The 24,074-nt window shown below is 40.0% G+C and overlaps 1 long non-coding RNA gene across 1 annotated transcript; it reads left to right on the forward strand.

Annotated features, from left to right (window-relative positions):
- Window positions 1–858: 858 nt before the first annotated feature.
- LOC311589425 lies at window positions 859–15,866 on the forward strand. The gene is made up of 3 exons (XR_014776547.1): window positions 859–1,212; window positions 15,061–15,147; window positions 15,618–15,866. It is a non-coding gene; the product is annotated as an uncharacterized lncRNA (long non-coding RNA).
- The last annotated feature ends 8,208 nt before the right edge of the window (window positions 15,867–24,074 follow it).

The raw sequence follows: 24,074 nt of genomic DNA on the forward strand, positions 1-24,074 counted from the left end.
ACAGGCATTCTTCAGTGTGACTGTCTAAAACTCTAGAATTCCAAGGAGTATAAAGAGGTCAAACTAGAAAAATGTCCGGGTGTGGCAGTGGCCAGGTAGGCGTGACCTCAGTTTCACTCCAGTCTGAACTGCAAAGCCTTGAGAATGCTTAGAATAACTGGCTTGGTCAGGCCCATTGCATGTGAGTTCCCGAGGCTCCTCAGAATGTGAGCTCACAGCCTGGCATGGCAGAGGTTAGGTGCCAGGGGCCTATGCCAGATGACTGGTGGGAGCTGCCTAGAGAGATGAAAGGAGGCTTATAAGGCAAATCTGCACTCGAGAAGATGGTACTATAAACACTGTCCACTGCAGACCACAGACTCTGTCTTAGACACCGTAATGCCACGTTGCTTTGCTTTGTGTTTATGTTGTATCTAAGGAAACTACCATCTCCCATGAACACTTATTCTACATAATGTTGGAAGGAGAAAACTGTACATATATATATATAGTATGTGTGTGTATATATATATATTTCAACTGCTCTAAGAATCCTTCACATATTATTTTAACAATTGTTATTAAATGGCTGTTACCACCTCATTTCAGAGATGTTGTAAAGTTGATAAAGACACATCATCTCTAGTCTGTTTTTCCTGGACTTTGAGGATTTTAAAAAAAAAGTAAAAATAGAAAGAGGGCTCTTCATTTTCCTTCCAGGTGAAAGAAAGAAATGTTACATGCCTGTTAAAACAAAAGACATCATTAGGGCAGTAATTACAGAGCCAATTTCTCTTGCCTAGGCGTAGACAGATGCCATAATTAATGACTTGCTGCCAGTGCTGCAATAGCTGGTGCATTGCTTATGTGCTTCATGGCGCCATCATGGCACAGAGCAGCGGAGAACACAGCACAGACCTCTGCGAGCCTGGCTTGAGTTTCCCGCGGACTCAGGATTCGCTATGAACCAATCATTTAACCTCTGTGCCCAAGTCCTTCTTGGTACAGTGAAGTTTGGAGGTACCATCTGTTTGCCAGCTCGATGGATCATATCAAGGTGCTGCCTTTAATGTAGTGTCTACACCTATGTGATCATATCAAGGCATTGCCTTTAATGTAGCCTCTACGCCTGTGTGGAAGACAACCTCGGAGGGAATCAGAACCCAGTCCTACCTGCAGCTGCTTTCTGTGTCTTCCTCGAGCTCAAAGCAAGGAGCAGACATCTTCTCTACAGTGAGTATGTCTGTGGTTTGGGAAGTTCATGGAGGAGCTGGGCCAGTTAGTGGCAGAAAGAGGAACAGATACAGGTTAGAGGACATCTGTAGCCACTTTCTCTTAATTGGTACCGAAGTAGAAAAACCCTATTTCAGAGTTGTAATTTCCTCCTTTATTCCTGTGTCTGGCAGTAAGTAATAAACCTACATGAGAAAGATTACAGACAGTCATGCCGATTAAGTCAATTAAGGGAATGTGGGTCTTTTAATTTTGGCTGGTGACCAAGAGAAGGCTCAATGTCTCTTGGTGCCAATCTCAGGGGTACATCATTTTTAAAAGCAAAACCCACAATTACATCAATGTTAGATGAGGGTCACAGTAACCTTGCAACATTTGTTTAGGCAGAACATAGTTTTTTTTAGATACAACATGGCACTAACTTTGACTTATACTTTTTTAAAGCTACATTTAGTTTAAGTTTGCATAAACATTATTTTGGCTAATACGTCTGGACCATGGTCAAAGTCCTGGAGATTGCAAATGTGTTCCCAAGGCAGATGTGACTGGTGGTGTGTGAGTGGTAGAGGGCTGCGGACTGTCTAAGCAACCACAAAACAGGGTCAGGATGATGTAAACTTAGCCCCTTCACAACAAACCCATTTGGAAGTCCCTGAAATCTTAGTATCTCAGAGTCTGTACATATCTGTACATGCCTAAGTCTCACTAGACATCGTGTACTATCATGTCAACAGGGCTCAACCAACGTTAGGCTGAGAAAAAGAACTGCATAGGCATGAGAAGAAAGGACTGCGTTTCCTTCCACTGGAAAAAATGTAGAATGGCACATTATTAGTATAATTCCAGTTTTATTTTTAAACTGGGGTTGTTACTTCATAATTTATTTTTCCTTATGATTGTCCTCAACCCTTATCAAAGTCTTCTACTTTACACAAGTTTCTTTATGGCCAAAACCAAATGGAATCATATGGTGAGTCCCTTGAGGTCAGAAGCCTTCATATATACCATATTAGCGTTTCTAGATCATAGTGGCACTGGGGGTTCTTTGGCTGAATGAATGAATAGCTACCATAAATAATAAGTGCCATTTATTTATACCAAACAAGAGATATTCTTTCTTAACAGAAGTTCAATTTACCTTTTTTTGAAATTACAAATCCTTTTTCCTTGTAGATTTTCTATCTCTATCTAGAAGAATATAAAATTAGCTTTGATCCTCACTGCTCTCTTCAAACAAATATTTCATAGTATATCATAGAGATTGCTCAAATAATAATTGTCATAGCTATATGTGTTGTCCAGTGTTGAAATCTCTACCAATTAGTTGGTCACTGAACCACACTGTTAATTGAACATCCCTCCTACTTGCCTCCTATTGCTTCCTGTTTCAGAGTTGCCCATCTTAAAAGAAATAATCAACTGCCATCTGGCCTATCCCACTTTAAACCCATCCCCCAATAAGTCGTGCAGACTCTTTCAGGTTGTAAGGATCAGAGTTAAGTTCTGGAAACTTCAGTTCATGGAAGTACACCAAGAGCAGCTATGCAGAGAAGACCACCAAAGTCCAAAATGATAATGCTTAGGACCTACAGGTTATTACAGGAAAAATATACATTAAGATGATTACAGTAAAGGTAAGCATCATAGATAAAGGCTGTCCTTTTATAAGAACAAAGAGGCCAAGTGTGAGCCCCAGCTGTCTTCCTTCCATGAGGTTCTTCTCAGGACCTGTTTCCCTCTAATGTAAAGAACTGCTGGTTTATAAATGATACACCTGGAATCTCCATTGGGATGCCTGGTGGCCTGATGGTCACACAGGAACATTCTACTATACAAGCAGGGACCTTACCTGGTACAAGCAATCTCATTCTTATCAGTAAGCAGTGCTGGCTGACTTGTACAAACCATCTTGAAACTCAGTACATGGATGGATACAAAGAAATACTTTTAGGGCTGGGGGATGACTTGATCGGTAAAGTGCAAGTTATAAAAACATGAAGACTGATCCTCAGCACGTATGGAAAACCCAGCCGCACAGGCATACATCTGTAACCCCAGCACGTGGGGAGGAGGAAGGAGACAGGCAAATCCCCGAAGGGCATGGACCAGCCAGTTTAGCTGAGTTAATAAGCTCTAGGGCAGTGAGAGATGTTGTCTTAAAAAAAATAAAGTGAAGAATAATTGAGAAAGAGACCCAGTGTTGTCTTTGGGCCTCCACACATTTATGAAAACATGTGCACATATATTTATATAAACATGTAACAAACACACACACACACACACACACACACACACACACACAATACATACAAAATGTCTGAGACCAGAGCTGTTTAGTCTTAGTTCTTTCACTTAACATTTTTAAATATTTTTAAATTATATTTATTCAATTTGCTCTGTGTGTATGTTACTTATATTTATATCTGTGCATCATGCATAAGCCTGTGCCCACAGAGATCAGAAAGAGGCATCAGATCTTTGGGAACTGGAGTAAGATGTTTGTGAATCACCATGTGGGTGCTGGGACTTGAACCAGGATCCTTTAGAAGAGCCACAAGTGTGCTTATCCACTGACCCATCTCTCTAGCCCATCACTTAAAATTTTTTTAATTAGCACATATTCATTGTGCAAAATGAATGACTTGATTATGATATATGTACCATAATAAATATTGTCATCTATTTATAAAAAATATAAAGCAATTCTTTGCTCATGTTTACAGTTCCTCTATGCTTCTTCACATATAAAAATATATAAAGCACATTCTTTACTCATATTTACAATTCCTCTATCCTCCTTCATAATCCTTTCTCCTTAATACAATTCAGGCCAACTCTGGATCTGTCTGACTGACTCTGTTCAGCACAGAGGATTTCATATGAGGATTCATGAGACTATAAGAAAAAAAAAAGGGGATACAGTTTCATTAGCCTTCTTGAGTGATAAATAAGACTTCACATTTCACATGCACATGTGAGCAAAAGACTCAGCAGGTTATATACACATGTGAGAGACTATGTATGCAATATACACATATATTATTGTTACATGTGCATATACATACATCAATAATATGTGTGAGCATATGCATACAATATGCATACACATATAACAATAATATATGTGTGTGAGCATATGTATATAATGTGCATATACATATAACAACAATATATGTGCATAAGGATATGTATACAATGTGCATATACATGTAACAATAATATATGTGCATGAGCATATTATACAATATGCATATACATGTAACAATATATATGTGTGTGAGCATATTATATAATATGCATACACATGTAACAATAATAACTCAAAGGAGATGAGGATCTTGGAAGGGAGTGAAGAGTTGGAAGGATGTAGATGCAGTGCTCATGTATGAAATTCTCAAAGATATTTATTAAATTGTAAGATTTTTTGGGCTGGTCACATGGTAAAACCATAAACACATCACTAGTTGTCCAGAAGAATGCTGGGGACCCAAGAACAACTCCATGAATGTCCCACGCTCACAACTCTGTCTCCCTGCTTCTTCTTTCTACCTGCTACCAATTCATCACTTTAACTCTGTGTCCCTCAGTTTACCTCCTCTGAGACATCTGCCAAGTCCATTGGCCAGGAACCACCCCACAAGTCCCTTGGATACAGCTCTTAGTCAAAGGCACCCCATTGGCCACTAACTAGTCATAGGGTTTTTTCCCACCAATGAAATCTAATATGCACTCCCTGTATACTAAAGTAATTAATTTTATTCCTTTTAAAGTCTCTGTTGGAGTTAAAGACCAAATAGTTTAGTTTTACAATTAAGCTTCGTTGTTTAGGGGTTAAGATATCTTTAGGTCTAGATAGATTTTTTTTTTCAAGATAGGGTTTCTCTGTGTAGTCTTGGCTGTCCTGGACTCACTTTGTAAACCAGGCTGACCTCAAAGTCACAGCTATCTGCCTGCCTCTGCCTCCCAAGTGCTGGGATTAAAGGCGTGCGCCACCACACCTTTAATTTACATTCAGAAGATAGGAAAGATGTTTTCTTCAAGGGTGGGATTCTAAGGGTTATAATCCATCTCCTTGCTGTGGCCACTGTCTACTTCCTGGCCTTCCATGATATGAGGGACCTATAGCAAGTGTTCTATCACCATGAACTTTACCACGTCTTCACAGCCATGACAGGAGCCAAACACCTTCCTCCTTTAAGTTGTTTCTGTCAGAAATTCTAACAGTAACCAATACAGAAAAGTAGTACAAGAGAAATGAGCAGTTGCCATCATCAAATTTGTCCACATGGTTCCTAGCCCTGTCTGAGGAATTTGGAAACCTTAAGAGCGTCAGGCTAGAAATTCCCTAGAAGGAATGCCAAGCAGAACACAACGGATGATACTGCTAGAATCCAGGAAACAAGAACGCTGATAAAATACAGATTATACACCAGGCACAATGGCGCACACCCTTAATTCCAGCACTGAAGAGGCAGAGGCAGGCAGATCTCTGTGAGCTTGAGGCCAACCTTGTTTGCATAATGAGTTCGAGGGCAGTCAGAGCTATGTAAAAAGGCCCCTGTCACACACACACACACACACAAAACAAAACAAAAACAAACACAACAACAACAAAAAACAACAGAATATTGATAGCAAATGCCAAACTCCTGAGTTTTCCAATGAGAAGAAAGACTTTATTGGGAATAGGACTTGAAGCCATTTGCATTAGATTCCAGTAAAATATCATGCGTCGTGCCTGTGTCCTGAAATCTTGAATGATACTAAGTATCATAGCAGATTGATTTATATAACGGGAAATTTTAAGATAGTATGGAAGTCAGGCTGTGTGGCACCATTTTTACCGACAGCTTTTAACAAGGTTTACTGTGATAATCAGAAGTAAAAGGTGGGACAGGGAAATAAAAAAATACATGCAGTTTTGCAAATAAAAAAAATCACAAATATATGTAACATGTGGACAAATAACATTTGCCCAAAGAGGCCAAAATGAGCTGGAACGATGCCTTAGAGGTTAAAAGCGTTTCTTTTTGCAGAGGACTTGGGTTCAATTCCCAGCATGCGTATGACAGATCATAACTGTCATAACTCCACTTACAGGAGATATGACACCCTCTTATGACCTCCATGGGTACCGAGCATGCATGTGGTGCAGAGATTGACGTGTGTGGAAGACATTTATAGTCCTAAAATAAAACAAATCAAATTTTAAAAGAAAAAAAAAAAGATAAGAGGATGAGAAGGAGGAGGAGGAAGAGGAGAAAGATGTGATGAGGAGGAGGAGGAGGAGGAAGAGGAGGAGACACGCACCTTGCACCAGGCACTTGGCCTCTCGTTCTCTTCCTCTTTCCTTCCTGATGGGCATGATACAAGGATCCTCTGCTACATACTCCTGCTTCCACAAATTCCTCCATGTTTTCCCAGCTACGATTTGCTGAAACTTCTGAAACTTATTTTTTAAAAAGTTCTTCTTATTAACATTCTTTCTGCCGAGTATTATAATTAACGGATATAGATACCTACCCTACCTCAACCATCTGTGGCCAAAGCTAGGACAGAGCACGGTTCAAATACAATTCCCTCACTGTGGGCAGTAGGTACAGCAAACATCTGTTTGCCAGTTTCTTACCAGGAAAAAAAAGCCACTATTCCTAATATTTTACCAAAATATGGATGTGACCATGTCACTCTGTAGGCTTTCATCTTTTTAAACCCTACTTCATTTGGGCTCCTTAATGCGTCTACCTCCCTTCCAGCCCACCAATCCTAGGTAGGAGAGAAAGAAGGTTAATAGGGACTCAGTTACTCTGGGTGATTCCCCTTGTTATCATCAGGATTTCAACAGCAAACACAGCAGCGGAAACAAGCAGCAGTGAGAGAAGCAGCGGGGACCAAAAGGCAGCCTCTTTGAAGTTTCCTCCAGAGCATTTCTCCGTTTCAGAGTGGAGTGATGCACAGCCAAGCAATGAGAAGTGATACAAGGCAATTGATCTTTGTTTTGGGGGGCTATTTATGCCCTCCCAAGGTCCACACAGCATGTTTTTCAAATGGCAAAGAGCATGCACCCACACGAGGCAGTTCCCTTTCTAACGAGCAAACATCCTGTGCCCTCTCCCAAGTCTGTTTCCATTGGACAAACATCACATGCGCTCACACAAGGCAGTTTTACATCCCACACTTGGGATCAAAACAAAAGCATGTTTACATCCACTACATCACTTCCCTGCTCATACATTTATTAAAAGCCCCCATCTCCCCCCAAAACCTAATTAGTTTCAATTCATAGACAGCTGAGCTAGGACCTCAGTACCTACTTGCCATGTTAAAGACCCTGGATTCAACTCCCAGCAGCACAAAACTAATCCAATTAATTCATACACAATTGTAGTTTACAACAATAGCCACTACTAGCCTTGTTACTATTTAAACTTTAATTGATAAAATTAACTAAATTTAAATTTTACTTTTTAGTTGTAGCAGCCAACATGTCAGCCAATAAAGAAGTAGGAAAAGTGGGAAGTGCATAAAGCTGGTTGTCTGCCCTTTAAAAGGCCTCTCCTTCTATTATAGAACCATACTTCTCATGTCCCCTAAGCTCCAGACATAACAAATTCCTGCTAGTGTCCCAACACATCTGACTACCTTATGCCTTCAACATCTGTTCTAATGGCAGTCTCATTACCTGAAGTATCTGTTTATTGTGCAAATATATTATTGTGTTTATTCATCCTTACCAGTGAACACATAACCGGGTTCCCTTCTCTCTATGCCAAGGAAACTCTCTATATTCTTCTCCTACAGCATTTAACCATATTGTATAACAAACCAGCATAGCATACCACAGCAGAGATCTGGTTAGTGGAGCCAACTATGTCAGCCTCCAACAATGGCTACTTGAGTTAATTTACATAGTTGTTTAACGCCTCTTCTTTTGGTGTTCTCCTCTGTGAAACAGTAGTAATAAAATACTGCTTTCTTTACGTGAATCATTCTAGGTGTCAGCTATGTTAACACTGAAAAGCACTTAATCTGGGCCCGGTGGGTGGTACAAACCTTTATTCTCAGGACTCAATCTGAGCACTTGCAAAGCAGAAACAAGCAGAGCTCTATGGGTTTGAAGCCAGCCTGATTAACATAGTTCCAGGCTAGCCAAAGCTCCATAGTGAGACTCTTGTCTCTAAATAAATAAATAATAGAAAGGGCGAAGAATAGGTGCCATCTAAAAATGGGCTCTTAGTGAACTACTAATGCACTCAGTTTCTTCGTACATGCAGACTACACGAGAAGATCAAGAACATAAGAACATCTTTTCCTACAACAACGTTCGTAAACTAATTGTCTATGCTATGACTAAAATCAGATTTTCTAAGATGCATAGAGATCATCTCAAGAGTCAGCCCCTGGAGCGTTTTGATAGCATTACAAAATATTAATAATGACCTTTGACTAAAAGTGGATTGTAAAAAAATAAAACAAGAGAAGTCCATGTGGAGTGCTCCATTCACTAAGATATTGCATAATGAATTTTTCTTGGATGACAACTGAGTATTTAGAATTGCCATGCGCTTGCTTGGCTTGGCATTCCTCTCTACTTAGAATTATCCTTTTTTTTTTCTTTCTTCAGTGCTCCAATACCATAGGAGCAGTTACACTTCCTCCTTGAAATCTGTTTTATCTGTCCCCTCCTAATTTACTATTGCAGTGCTTCCCCATTGTGTTCATGACAAATTACAATGAATTCATATTAATACACTTTATTCTCTTATAATTTGGGGGCCAGATGTCTAAAAATTAGTTTCATTAGGCTAATGTTCAGATGTTAACAGGATTAGATTAGAGGCACCAAGGCAGGGAGGGCTCTGCCTCTGCCTTTCCTCATTTCTGGAGACCGTATACACCCCAACCTCTAGCTCTGTTACTACAACTCTTACTACTGATGCTGGTCCTCTTGTCTTCCCCTTGTGAAGATGCTTGTGATAACACTGGGCCCATCCTAACAGTACACAGTGACAGCCTTGCCTCGCTCTCACTAATTAATCACATTTGTAAAGTCTCCTCTGCCAATCAAAATAGAACATTGACAAGTTCTGGGATTCAGATGTGGACATCTTTCAGGGGACCAATACCCACTTTACAAAGCCTCTCATGTTTCCATGTATTTCCAAGTTCTCCAAAACTTCACCAATTTTCATAAGTTAAAGGGCTAAACATCTCACTAAGTAAATAAAATTTCAAAATTCATGTAACTGTTTGACTGAATAAATCAATACAAAACAGAATGCATTCTTGTGAATTTTAAGTTAAAAGAGATGACATATTCGTGTTTAGATCTACAACTTATATACTCAAAATGATGTAAGAGGGCAGTAGCATAATTTGGGAATCTTAGATAATACTACCTAAGCTAAGGTAAATTGCATATGTTACATATGTACATACATGTACAACTTCTGTTTATACATTCTTAGCATAAATACTATATAGAGAATTCTACCAGTATCACACACACACACACACACACACACACACACACACACACACACACAATCACAATTTGGGATTCAAAAGCCCTCATCTGTTTAAAATATGTCGGTTGTAAAAAGTACATCTTATACATAGAATATTTCTCCCCAATCAGTGGGAATTCCTCTCAACAATTTAATAAACCTTTAGATATAACATTAAACAGTAAAATATGACACACCTTGATTTTTCAGCACAGATGAGGCACAGGTTGAGATGAAAGTGTCACACAACGAACATGTGATGCCTCCTCTTGTGCAACTCAGCCAGAGATCTGAAATTTTTTTCTTAAAGACTAGATTTTTTAAAAAAAATTCATTTTAGCCGGGCATGGTGGGGTACACCTTTAATCGAGCACTCAAGGAGGTAGAGGCAGGTGGATTGCTGTGAGTTCAAGGTTAGCCTGGTCTACAAAGCAAATCCAGGACAGCCAAGGCTACACAGAGAAACCCTGTCTTGAAAAAAAAGCACATATGTGCATATGGGGCCATATGCAAAGCGACCTCAACTCTGACACTGTAGCGAGATGCAGCAGTAGTGAGCATGGCAAATGCCCTGTAGCAGCCATAGCTACAGATACTCAACCACCTTTTGGTCTATGCAAACCAGTCCTATTAGAAAGACTTGCCTCTTGCTTTTCTCTCCCTCTTCATTCAAGGAAAATGTTAAAGAAGAAAAGGAACATAAGGATTTAACAAATATTTCATTTTAAAAACAATACTGAGCTTTCAAATGGTCCAGGAGACTTGAACAAGATTCGTTAACTTAGTTTGGGTGGAAATGATATTGTTGGCCATACAAAATTATGGGGCATGTCTGTACCATGTCCTATGTCAGTAAGATTCTAACCACTTATTCTTTATCTAATATAACCCTCTCAACTTTTCTTTTCCCCTCTCATCTTAATTCTCCTCTTTCCCTTTCTCTAATTCTTCTTCCCTCTCTCTTTCTTCCTCCCTTCTTCCCTCCCTCCCTCCTTCCTTCTTTCCTTCCTATTTTTCTTTCTTTCATTTTTTGGAAGTGTTTCCCGATATAGTCTAGGTTAGTTTCAAATATGCTATCCTCCTTCCTCATCCTCTTCTTTGCTAGGATCACAGACTCATAGCATCTCATGTCACTTTAAAATACTATCATTTTCCAGTCACAAAAATAAAACAAAGCCTGAGCTTCATGGTAGACAAATGACCAAGGGAGCTGCTCCTCAACATTTCTACTGCTCCTCCCACTGGGGCTCACACTGTTCTATTTCCCATCCCATGGTGCACCGCAAAGGCTGTGAGAAGCCTTTTCTGTCAAGTATCCATACCCTCTCTGTACTGAAAAGTCAGCCCTCACTTTCCCACCAGTGCTCGGCTCTCCCTCCCCCACAGATGCAGTCACACCACCTGACTTGTCTATCCAGTCTAACTATAATTCTGCAACACGAAACAGGGAGTGAGTCCTGACTTCACACACCCATGGCCAACGCTACAGAGAAAGGCTGGGAAATGTACATGTTTCATCTCTGTTTATGCAACAACATGAATCTGAAGAAACCCTTAACCACAACCACGGGGCCTGCTAAGCAAAGTCAATGGATCTCAGCTTCTTTTCTACTATGGGACTCTTGGCGAAGTTCGGTGGCTCAGGCCATTGGCCACAGCCACTGGGAGCTAGGGCAGGAAAATAGCCTGAATTCCCTTTCATTCACAGCCAAATGTCTGCTGCTTTTAGAGAGCACCCCAATACTGCATTGCATGAGCATCCTCCCACATCACTTGACTTGCTTTCCCAGAATTCCTGGCCATCAACTAGATAAAGAAGCATACAAAGGAATAAAAGGATATTTAATGCATACTTTACTCTGTACACACATTTCCTTTTGAGCTTCTGATAGGTGCTGTAACTAGATGCCATCAGGAAAAGAAATGCCATCACAGTCTGAATGGCAAGCCATGAACTACAGGGAAAAGTTGCTAGGTTCATGTGCTCATGTTACAGAGTCGATTATTATTATTTATACAGCCTGTATGTGAGCATAAGCCACCACACTGGCCTATTTACTTACAGAAATCTATATACTCTGATTTTCATTCGGATTCTAGAATAAGGCACAAATGAAATGTGCTATCCTCAGACTGCTATTATCTAAAAGCACGCATTCTCTCCCTGCCTTTTCTTTCCCAAATAAGCCCCGCTTTGTTGTTTGATCAGAGAGAAAACATCTGTCTATGGTTAAAAAAAAAACAAAAACCTCTCTTTAGGTTCCAATAAAGCCACTGTGACCTTCTAAATGCTTATAACTTCCAGTAGTTCAAAATAAAATAGAGCTGGGTGCTGTGGCACATACCTGTAATCCTAGCACTAAGGGAGGCAGAGGTAGGCAGATCTTTGTGAGTTTGAGGCCAGCCTGGTCTACAAAAGTGAGCCCAGGACAGCCATGCCTATACAAAGAAACCCTGTCCCAAAAAACCAAAATAATAATAATAATAATAATAAGAAGAAGAAGAAGAAGAAGAAGAAGAAGAAGAAGAAGAAGAAGACGTTATTATTATTATTATTAATGCTTATAATAAATATGACAATACTTGATGGTGATGAAACAGGATTGTGGAATTTAGAGAGGTGCATGACACATGCCATTAGCTTTGTCCTTTTGGCAGAACCATGAGAAAACTGAACGTTTGCAGATGTTTCTCTAGTAACCTGGAAAGCAGAAGAAAGGAGTACCATCACATTTCACACGACTGTGGTTGGCAACATTTAATTAACAATATTTCAATACCAATATTGCAAAATAGTTGAGATGATTTTGAATGCTCCCAACAGAAAGAAATTATGAGGTTATAAATTATATCAGTTACTCTGATGTGATCATCACACATGGCTGACACATTGAATTGTCACTCCATATGCCTATAAATATGTAAAATTATTACGCGAGAATTTAAAGCTATCACAGGAAAAGAACAATCAGTAAAGACCTGTGACTGGTAAAGGGGGTAATTTTCTTTTTTTTTTCTTTTGGTTTTTCGAGACAGAGTTTCTCTGTGTAGCCTTGGCTGGGCTGGACTCACTTTGTAGACAAGGCTAACCTCGAACTCACAGCGATCCACCTGCCCTGGGATTAAGGGCTTGTGCCACCACTGCCCACCAAGGGGGTAATTTTCTAAAGGTAAAGGAACTTAGTTTAAAATAATAACAAACTACCATTTACTCACATACATGGGGGGGGGGGGACCCTGGATACCTGCAGGCAAATTCCTAACTGCAGTAAACAAATTTTCCTGTTCCACCAGAGGTTTCCAAGTCCCACCCTTTGCTTACAGAGCAGCTTCCTGGGTCTCCCCTGAAAGGTATGCTGCTTGCCCTGTGTGCTGACCCGCCCTCCACAGCCAAACAGCAAGGCCTGTCAAAGAAGCTCTCAGAGGCAAAAACATTCTTTGGGGATTTGTGTAAAGGAATTTGGCAGTGGCGCCTTCCCCCTGAGGTGTGGCGCAAAGAACAAGTTCCTGAGCCAGAGGCACGGGATTATCTGGAGTTTCTTGAAAGGAAATTACTACTAAATTGTACTTACCCAGAAATCTTTATTTACAATGAAATGCTTTCAGACTTCCTCTCCCCTACTGATAACCCAGGTAAAGGATGGAGCTAACCCTGGCCACTGTGCATGGATTTCTCCTGCTTTCTTTTTTCTTCACAGCCTTCCTTCTGTGGAATACCAGAGAGATTCCAGTGTCCGTTGGCAGGACTTACCAGTGGTAGGAAAAAGTGAGGACCTGGGAGGAACTTGATTCCAACTCATCTTCTTCCCTCTACTCCAACCAGAGTCCAGCTGAAGTTACTAGCTGTCTGTCTTTGACACGTGGTCTGCTTATTTGTGCAAGCTCAACTGACCTTGACATTGGTGCTGAGCAGTCCCATGCCGGGCGAGTGAATCACACCTGCAGAAGGGAGCTGTGCTACCTAACATCCTGGGCCTCACTGGCTTTCTACAGGAGTCGGCTCTCATGGTCTGTGAATCATTTGTGAACCATGCATGACCCTCCTGGAAGCCAGAATGAAATGGGCGGAGTGTTGAAAAATATTTTTTTTATGGTTGTTATTTTGAGTTTGTGACAAGGAAGACCAAGTCAGTCGTCCATGGGGAGAGGCAGATGAAATAAATTAGCCACTTCCTATAAAGCCAGAATGACCAGCTGAAAGACAAGACCGATATGGGAGGAAGCAGTTATATAAAATATTTGAGACATTCCCACAGACATGACATCACAGCTACCTGTAGACACTGTCTGTGATCATTTCTGATTGTGTGCTGGGGCGAAAGGCATCAGCGAATAGTGGTCTCCAGTCTCTCTCTCTCTCTCTCTCTCTCTCTCTCTCTCTCTCTCTCTCTCTCCCCCTCCCTCCAGTCCACTCCCATACAGAGCCTTTGAGGACTGGTCTCTCAGCTCTACCCTCTCATCATGACAGTCTAATGTTCCTGTTTCCCACAAGGGTACTCAGGAGAGAAGAGCTCGCACGACATAGAAGAGGGAACTGTGGACTCTGAAAAGTCTGTCCATAGATGGTGACAGGGAGAAACAGACAAGACAGCGGTAGGGGGGTGGGGGCGTGGGGAGGTAACACCTTAGACATCACAACTGAGAGAGCAAAACACACTTGGTTGCACACTCCCACCAGCATAAGATTATTTTTGCTCATAAACTGTCTTATAGGTAAATTTTTGTTTACTTTTGACAACTATAGTTTTGTGTTACACAGATTATATAATCATGCCAGTTTTTTAAAAAATACATAAGAGAAACATACTAAAATAACTTGCATAACCCTCTATAAGGCACACAGAAAATTAAATAAAGATAGTGCTTAGAATATGAAACTCCGGATGGGCGTGGTGGCGCATGCTTTTAATTCTAGCACTTGGAGGGAGGCAGAGGCAGGCAGATATCTGTGACTTCAAGGACAGCCTGGTCTACAAAGTGAGTCCAGGACAGCCTGGTCTACAAAGCAAGTCCAGGACAGCCAGGACTATAAAAGAAACCCTGTCTCAAAAACAAACAAACAAACAAACAAAAAGAATATAAAACTCATATATATATATATATATATATATATATATATATATATACACACACACACACACACACACACACACACACACATATATACATACACACATACAACTCCATGGGGGAAAATTAACTTTATTGAGAACTGCAAAGAAGTGCTAAATATATAGTTAGCTATAAACTATTTATGAATTAGAAAATTATGATGATAATATTGTGGCAGGAGCTAATAGCTTCTGTCATAATTTATTTTCCCTTTCTCCAATGATAACAGGGTTGTTAGCAAGTCCATGGCTGTCCAGCATTTCTTGGGCCTCTTCAGCGCTGTATGCTAATCTAATTGACTTTCCTCCTACAGAAGGTAAGTTGAGACACTGCTCTCTGCATTTAACAGACACTTTCCCTTCCCATTGGCCAAAAGGTGTTGCAACAGGACCACACAGGAGGTTTCTAGGTCATTGGCGGTCTTCACTGCATCTTTGTAATTTAAATAGTGGTTATAGTATTTAAAGACGTAAATTTGGATTGAGCTATACAATTAACGTCACGCCATTTTACTATGTTTATGCTTTGCTTCACTTAAAGCATTTTTTTTCTCTTTACAAAAGACTAACCTGGTTACAGAAATCTCACTTTGGGGGAACACTTAGGAGGGGGGTGCCACATTTTTAGGCAGGAGATAACACTGCTCTGAAGGAGAATGATGAATGAGGGGATGGAAAATGGAAACTGTGCTGACAATGGACAGTAGAGAGACACACAGGATGTGGGGGTGATAAACTCAGATGTGAGTGCCGAGAAAGCAGTATTAAAAGAGCCTTTGTGTTCTAGGTCTATTGAACAAGCAGACACAGGCGGTGAGCCTGAGAAGTCTGGGTCTGAGCAGGAAAAAGAATCTCCCTCTGTTCTTCAGTGTTTATTTGTAATACAAGCTCTAGCCAAGGTTCCTAAGCACCACACTTTTTATCTGTTTCCACATTTAACCTAAAACACCACAGGGCCTGGAACACACCAAAATCCCTCAGACAATGTCTACATACCTTCTTGGCATCATTGCAGAAAAAAATAAAAAATCAAATGGACAAACATTTAGTTTTTTCATTTCTTTTATGTATGTATATATATATATATATATATATATATATATATATAATTTATTCATATTACATCTCAATGGTTATCCCATCCCTTGTATCCTCCCATTCCTCCCTCCCTCCCATTTTCCCCTTACTCCCCTCCCCTATGACTGTGACTGAGGGGGACCTCCTCCCCCTGTATATGCTCATAGGGTATCAACTCTCTTCTTGGTAGCCTGATATCCTTCCTCTGAGTGCCAGGTCTCCCCATTCAGGGGACGTGGTCAAATCTGAGGCACCAGAGTATGTGTGAAAGTCAGTCCCCACTCTCCACTCAACTATGGAGAATGTCCTGTCCATTGGCTAGATCTGGGTAGGGGTTTAAAGTTTCCCCCCAAATAATCTCTTGATTTTATAACTATTTGATGATGTGTGATTTAATTCTGAGTTTTATTCTTTTGTGATGATTACTGCATATGCATTTTCTATAGATACATTTCAGGTATGTGGTGCTATACAGAATACTTTCACTGCACCAAGAATTCTGCTCCGCCTATTTGTCCTCTAGACCCCCTCTGTAAGCCCTAGAAACTACAGCTCAGATTTATCTTGCAATCCCTTATCATTACTATGTCTATACTTCTGCCTCCTCCCGAAGGTTGGAATCATTCAATGCGTGGCCTTTCCAAACTGGCTTTTTTACACTTCGAACTTGCTGCCTTTGCTGAGTGTTAGAAATCAAGAAAACTGGGCTGGAGAGATGGCTCAGAGGTTAAGAGCACTGACTGCTCTTCCAGAGGTCCTGAGTTGAATTCCCGCAACCACGTGGTTGCTCACAATAATTTATAATGTGATCTGGTGCCCTCTTCTGGGCATATATACTGTATACATAATAAATAATTTTTAAAAAATCAAGAAAAGTGTGATAATACTAAGTCAATTTTAAACACATATTTTTACTGACCAATAGCTATCACACATATGTGTGCATACATGTAGACATGCACACTCACATACATACTCTCCTGTTCATACATATCAGTCACTTCAGATTTATACTCAGCAATATTAATATCCCAAATATAAGAAACACTGAATTTTGGAGTAAAACCCATTTTTAGTCATTCTCAAGCTAAGTTTATAGTCTTAGGCCAATAGAACAGACAGAAGTGCACAATGATAACTTTGAAATTTGTTTTGTTTTTAAAATTAATATTTGTGGATTGAAAATAGTGTGGCTGTACAACTAAAACAAATAATTTATTTTATTTTTAATATTTAATTTATTTTATTTATGTGTTTCTGTGTATTTATATGCACACACATATGCATGGAGGCCAAAAGAGGATGTTGGCTCCCGTGGAGCTGGAGTTAAGACATCTTTCAATGGTCTGACCTAGATGCCTGGGTCTAAACTCTGGTGCATATAATAACAAGTGCTCTTAACCACTCAGCCATCTCTCCAGCCCCCAAAATGCCTTTTAAAATACCTTTACTTATTGTGCTGATATGAGTGAAATAATTCTGAAACCATTCAGATGTATTATAGGATTGAGCAGTGACATAGTGAGTTTATATTGTTGAAAGCCAGAGCCTTGATGTGAAAGGGAGATTACACAAATGTGTTTTTCAAGGAATACATTGCAACTAGAGGGGAAAGGAGAGGAGAGGAGGGGAGGGGAGGGGAGGGGAGGGGAGGAGAGGGGAAAGGTGGGGAGAGGAGGTATCCTGCCTAATGAGTGCTGGCAAGTAATTGTCAGGGGTGAGGAGAGATTGAAAAATCATTTTATACTATCATAGTATCATAAGAAAGATTGGGTCAGACAAGAAATATCAACGGATGCTAAATCTAAAAGGAGATTTTGATGAAGACCAGAAACTTGGCATAGACTTAAAAGGTCTTACCACACATGCTCCTAATTAATTTCAAGTTAAAAACAAAGCAATTATACAGGGTGAAAATTAAGCAACACTTTCACCACCTCATTAACATCAGCAGTGAGCAGCAGGTAGATGCCTTTGTCTGACACCACACAGCGTACATACCTTGAGACGGACACGATGCCATTGGGAAGAGTCTGGCTCAGAATGAATGCTTGACTCTAACCAAGAGAAAACAGAAGGCCAATGAAGACTATGTGAGTAACAAGGAGGAAAACGTTAGTCTTCAAATGGTTATTGAAACAGAGGGTAATTGAAGGCTGTGGAAATGCTCGAGAGCAATAAGCGCCATATCAGAGCACAGATTGTGTCCTGCACTGGGGGGGAGAAATGTAACAAACCTGGGAGCAAGAACTGCATGAGGATAGTAGTTTTGAAGACATCAGTGCATACTGAATTCTTATTATGAAACAGAACATTTCTATTCTTTGAAAGGGTTTAGGGGACAAGGACTGTGATGTATAAACAGTGTAATATTCATAGAATGGTTAGTGCAGGGTCAGGAAAACAAACTGCCAAAGAAATAGAGTAAAGTGATAGCAATAGTTGAACCCAGGGTAAGGGTAAAGATGTGTTCTTAATATGATTTGTGTTTATTTGTAAGCAAAAAATCATTGCCAAACAAAAACCATAATAAAATAACATCTAATGATGCAATAAACATCTTCCTGCAGATCCTTTTTCTCCTATAACTGGGACAATTCCACCTGGGAATCTTTTAAAACAGTGTTTCTTACCCTGTAGGTCATGACGCCTTCGGCAAACCTCTACCTCCAAAAACATTCACAGTATAATTCATAACAGTAACAAAACTACCAAATAAAGTAGCAATGAAATAATTTTATGCTTTAGGGTCACCGTAACATGAGGAACTGTATTAAAGGGTCGTAGCATCAGGAAGGTTGGGAACCATGGCTTTGGGATAATCTTTCAGGATATTGCTCTCTTTGATACTTTCCCCAGCATCTTTCTTTCAAAAATAACCATACCTTTAGCACCCGCAATTATCTTTAGACTAAAGTAATGAAGTGAAAATATCAAGAACTTAAGATAGAAACAGATTTCTACAGCCAATTTAAGGGAGTGTCAATTATTGTATTTTGTTCATATCAATATTGTAAATATAACACGCAGTCTTTGGATATAAAATATCTCTATTTGATTTTGAAGTTCTAATGCTGGCTCAGGGCCGAAGGCCCTGCACTTAATCATGCAGGTAGACAAAGTTAGGTACTATTCATATCCATTGACAGGCAGCCACCTGACATGACTCAGGGTCAGTACCATGAACATTCCACACGGACACCCTTCAGCTATGGAAAGCCCTTGAGAGATTATGTCTCAAAAGTTTGATTTGATTATAAAATACAACTTTAATTTTGGTACTGATGAAAGTTATTGATGGTTACAGGTCATAAGAATATTAAGATATTAATCAACTGAAATTTTTTAGCAAGAACAAAATGTAGGCCAAGAAAGATGGCTCAGCGGGTAAAGGCATTTGCCACACAAGTCTGATGACCTGAGTTCATCTGATGTCTTCATCAAAGCCCTCCCTCAAGGCTCAGGGATCCATGGGAAAGAGAAGGCAAAAAGATCCTAAGAACCGGAGGTGGTGAATGAGTAAGTACTGGGAAACAGTGCTTTCAAGACACAACTAGACTGATGCACATATAAACTCACAGAGACTGTGGTACCACACATAGGTCCTTGCACAAGCTCATGTCAGATGGGGTCCTGGCACTGAGCAGGGGAAATGGACACAAAGTTCCACCCCTAACCAAGAAGGTACTTGCACTTGATACATGCAGGCAAAGGAAAACATGTTTTCTTCAATGGAGTGTGACTGAATGTATTGGCCACACTCCCGGCAGATCCTCATTAGCCAACACAAAGCAAAGCCCAGGGGAAGAGAGACCAACTCCACAAGAGTGTCTCCTGGTCCCATGTGTGTGGTAGCACATGGGCTTTTCCCACAACACACTGTAAAAGGATTAATAACAGTAACAAAAAGAGAGCCCCTTTTCAACTCTGAATACTGAGAATTCCTTGATTTAATACTAAAACATTTTATATGTGATACATTCCTGATCTCATTTAATCATGAAATAAGGAAATCGTTTCATAAATCATTTCAGTGAAAACTATGGGCAAAAGATAGTGGGAACAGCAAGCCAAGCATGCCAGGGGTCTGAAGAATGGCTTTTCTCTCAAGCATGCGTTAGCCTGCAGAACCCAGCTGTTCTTCAAAACAGCAGCAAAGTCACTGTCTCCTTTTGTGTGAAAATACTAGCTGAAAAAGGAAGCTCATGCACAGAAAGAAAAAGGACAACAAACACCCTTATAGTTTCATTTTAACAGTATGTCTGGCAATTTGTCGACAGAGGCACGAGGGCATAAATGGAAGATCCCTGGCCTCTTGAAGTCTTCCAACCCACAGAGTTCTGCTCAAGGAGACCTTCACATCAATCTACCCCTAAAGCCCATGCATTGGGCCACTAGATTATTGACACAAACAATTAGCCCTTCACAAAAATTTCCATCTTTAAATGTAGGTCTACAAATTTACAAATCATACAATTTATGGTTTCTATTAAGAAGTAAAGTAGCTAGTAATGACTAATGAATAGCACTTTCTGTAAAATAAAATGTTCAGGTGCCTGGAGAGATGGCTCAGAGGTTAAAAGCACTGCCTGCTCTTCCAGAGGTCCTGAGTTCAATTCTCAGCAACCACAAGGTAGCACACAATCATCTATAGTAAGATCTGGTGCCTTCTTCTGGCCTTCAGGCACACATGCAGGCAGAACACTGTATACATAATACATAAATAACCTTAAAAAATAAAAATAAAAAAATGTTCATTGACAACTCATTTTTTATGGTTTTTAAAAATGTTTTTATTTATAAATTTTGTACAATATATTTTTATCACATTTTTCCCACCTCCCTACCCACCTAATTGTATGTTCTTTCTCTTTCTCAAAAATCAAACAATAAGACAAAAAATGAAAAAAAAAATCTCACAGTTAGTTTTGTGTTGGCTAACTATTCCTGGGCATGGGGGCCTGCCTGGTGTGTGGTCGATATACCCAGTCACACTCCATTGGAGAAAACTGATTTTCCCTTTGCCAACAGGTATCAACTGCAAATAGCTTCTTGGTTAGGGGTGGGACTTTGTGTCCACTTTCCCTTCTCACTGCTGTGACCCCATCTGATGTGAATTTGTGCAAGACCCTATGTGTGGTACCACAGTCTGTGAGTTCATATGTGCATCTGTCCAGTTGCGTCTTGAAAACGGTTTCCTTGAACCCATCCACCACCTCCGGTTCTTAGAATCTTTTGCCTTCTCTTCCACATGGATCCCCGAGCCTTGAGGGAGGGCATTGATGAAGACATCTCATTTAGGACTGAGTGCTCCAAAGTCTCTCACTCTCTGCACATTGTCCAGCTGTGAGTTTCTTTGTTAGCTTTTGTCTCTTGCAAAAAGGAGCTCATTTGCTGCCTATTGAATAATGCACTGATACATGATTATAGTAATATGCTATGTGAGTCATTTTATTGTTATATTTCTTTAGCAGAATAATAGTAATATTTTCCCTAGGTCCATGGCTTATCTAGTACCGAGTCCTTGGCCATGTTAGCAATATCAAGAATGAGTTCTATCTCACGGAATGGACCTTAAATTCCATCTAATAGTCCTATGTTTGTGCCACTAGTGCACCTGTGTACCATGCAGCCAGTTGTTGTTGTAAGTCACAGGGTTTGTAGTTGGGTAACATTGATGATTACCTTCCTCCTGCAGTAGTATACAGGGTACCCTCCAGTTCTGTGGATGCCAGTTGGTACCAATGAGCTTACAGTTGAACATCAGCTTGACTTTTCCATGTTTGATGACAAGTAAGTGTTGTCCTCAGCAATGGGCCTTACATCAAGTTATGGAGGACAAATAATAGCCTTGGGACGTATAGTTTTATAAGTATATATAATATTGAAGCACTCAAATTGCTCAGTGCTTGACTCAGTGTATCAGGCAACACCAATCAGGCAATCCCAATGATTATTTGAATATTAGTTTTCTACCTGATGGAGCAAACAACCAAAGTTAACTTGTTTCTTACTTGACCAGAGAGTTTGGCACTGTGGGATGTTTCAGCACAGTTGCCTGGCATATTGAAGAAAACGCTAGCCTATGTAAAAGGTGGGACTCCAAGGCAAGCAAACAAAAGCCGTGCCAAGAAAGATAAACACATCTCCTTTGAAGATTACTGCCAAGTGTCTCTAAAACAGTGCCAAAAAAAGCATCTCACCCAGGATTGCTTCATCTCTACTTTAACTCTTCGTTTTTTTTTTTTTTTAATACCAAGGATGTCAATTGCAGTCCAACAATTCTTCCTTAAATTACAAAGAGACAGAAATGATCTACAGGTAGATAGTGAAGGGTAAATATGATCAAAATATATTGCATGTATGTATGAAAGTCTCAGGGAATTAATAAAATAATATGTACTCTCTCTTTAAAAACTAACCTTTAATCTCTAAAAATGAAAAACATTAGAGAACTGCCTAACTAAAATCAGAGTAATGCTCTGTTTTGGCTGTCACCTAGACTACTCTCCAACGGAGAGCAGGCAAAGATGTGGCATACACGGTGTCTTGTGGTGCTGCTGAGAACACAAATGACAGTGCACCTTCTTGTCCAAGAAAAAGGCAGGGGCGTCACGTACTAACAATCACACCCAGATTCTTTGATTGCTACATCTGTCACTAAGGAAAGCCATCTAACTTGAAAGGTGAGATACCAAACCTTGGGAATGTGTTTGGTGATGTATTTATTCCCTGCCTTCCAACAAAGGGGACTTTAAGTAATTCTGAATCATAGCTCCAAAGCACCAGCCCAGAGTGACACCACCATGCCTGGCTATGTGTTATGCATTTAAAGAATCAGCTTTAGAACAAGAAAAAACAAAGTGATTGATGCTACTTTACTTATGGTGTCTTCAGAAAGTCAAAACTTTTGTATGACAAATGACCCTGTAAATCTTTTGTTTACTTGTAACAATAATCAAGGATACATAAGTGTAACTTATTTCTTAGCCTTTTCTGAAATTTCAAAATCTTAGATTTTACAACTTCAGCCTCAAATTCAATGATATTTAATGTCCCAAATTTTCCACTCAATAACGGACTTTGAAAAAATAATTTTGAGTTATAGGATGACTGAAAACATAACATCTATGTTGATTTATTTGTGAGTTTTGAAATGTAACAGTTCCTGTAAGTTCCAAGGTCAATAAGAATTAAAATATTAATAATAATAACAATGATTGCAGCCTTTTCTCCTCCACCTTTCGATTTTGCAATTGGCACACTCAGCTAAGAATTATAGACTACACCAATCCCACACCCTACAGATATTTTACTTAGACAAGGAGGCAAGGTCTGCTTTACAGTACAGGTCTACACTGTGCTCAGTGGTTTCTACACTGTCAGTTCCAAGGGAGGAACATCTTTCTTTTCCTTGCAAGCACCATGTCTCTTGAGCAAGGACACAGTCAAGCACAGCAAACTTGATGAATAGAAAATAAAAACCGATCCTCATTCTGAAAATAAATCTCCGATAAAAGTTGCATAATATTGATTTGCATTAATTCTAAATATTCTGATTCACTGGGAGGCTACTTGAAGCTAGCCACAGAGAACTTTGGAAAATGAACTGATCACACAGAGACGCACACGTCACCTATGTCAGAAGATCCATTGAAAGATTAAACATGAAAATACTATCAATAGTATCCCTGTTTTACAAATGGCTGAACTAACTTATTTTAGTTTTTGGCTGGGCACCTGGCAGAAGTGGAACTCACCCTCCCTGCCTCTGAGCCCAAAGTCTGTAGCTAACTCTTCTAGCTCAAGAGTATTTGGTCAGGTGAGGAGCAAGGTGTGGGTTGGCCATGGTAACAGAGACAGTGATGGGCTGGTCTTCATTCTCACTAAAGCCATGGGCAAAGATGATGCTTAATAACTAGAATTAGAAAACACACATAGTACCGTGAGCTGCACACCTTTGGGACTGACCTGCTAGGGCAATGGGAAATGAGATGACAAACACACAACAGAAAAGCTAGGGGTGCGAAGTGTCAGGGTGGCCAGTGTGCTCTGATTGGGATGTGTCGGTAGCCCTGGAAATCAGCGCATTTATTATACATAGCTGATAAAGCAGGTGGGTCAGCCAATCTTGGTAGAAGTCCTGTGAAGAAACAGTCTCATATTG

This window comes from Acomys minous (genome assembly GCF_964271855.1).
Source record: "Acomys minous genome assembly, chromosome: 18".
NCBI lineage: Eukaryota > Metazoa > Chordata > Mammalia > Rodentia > Muridae > Acomys > Acomys minous.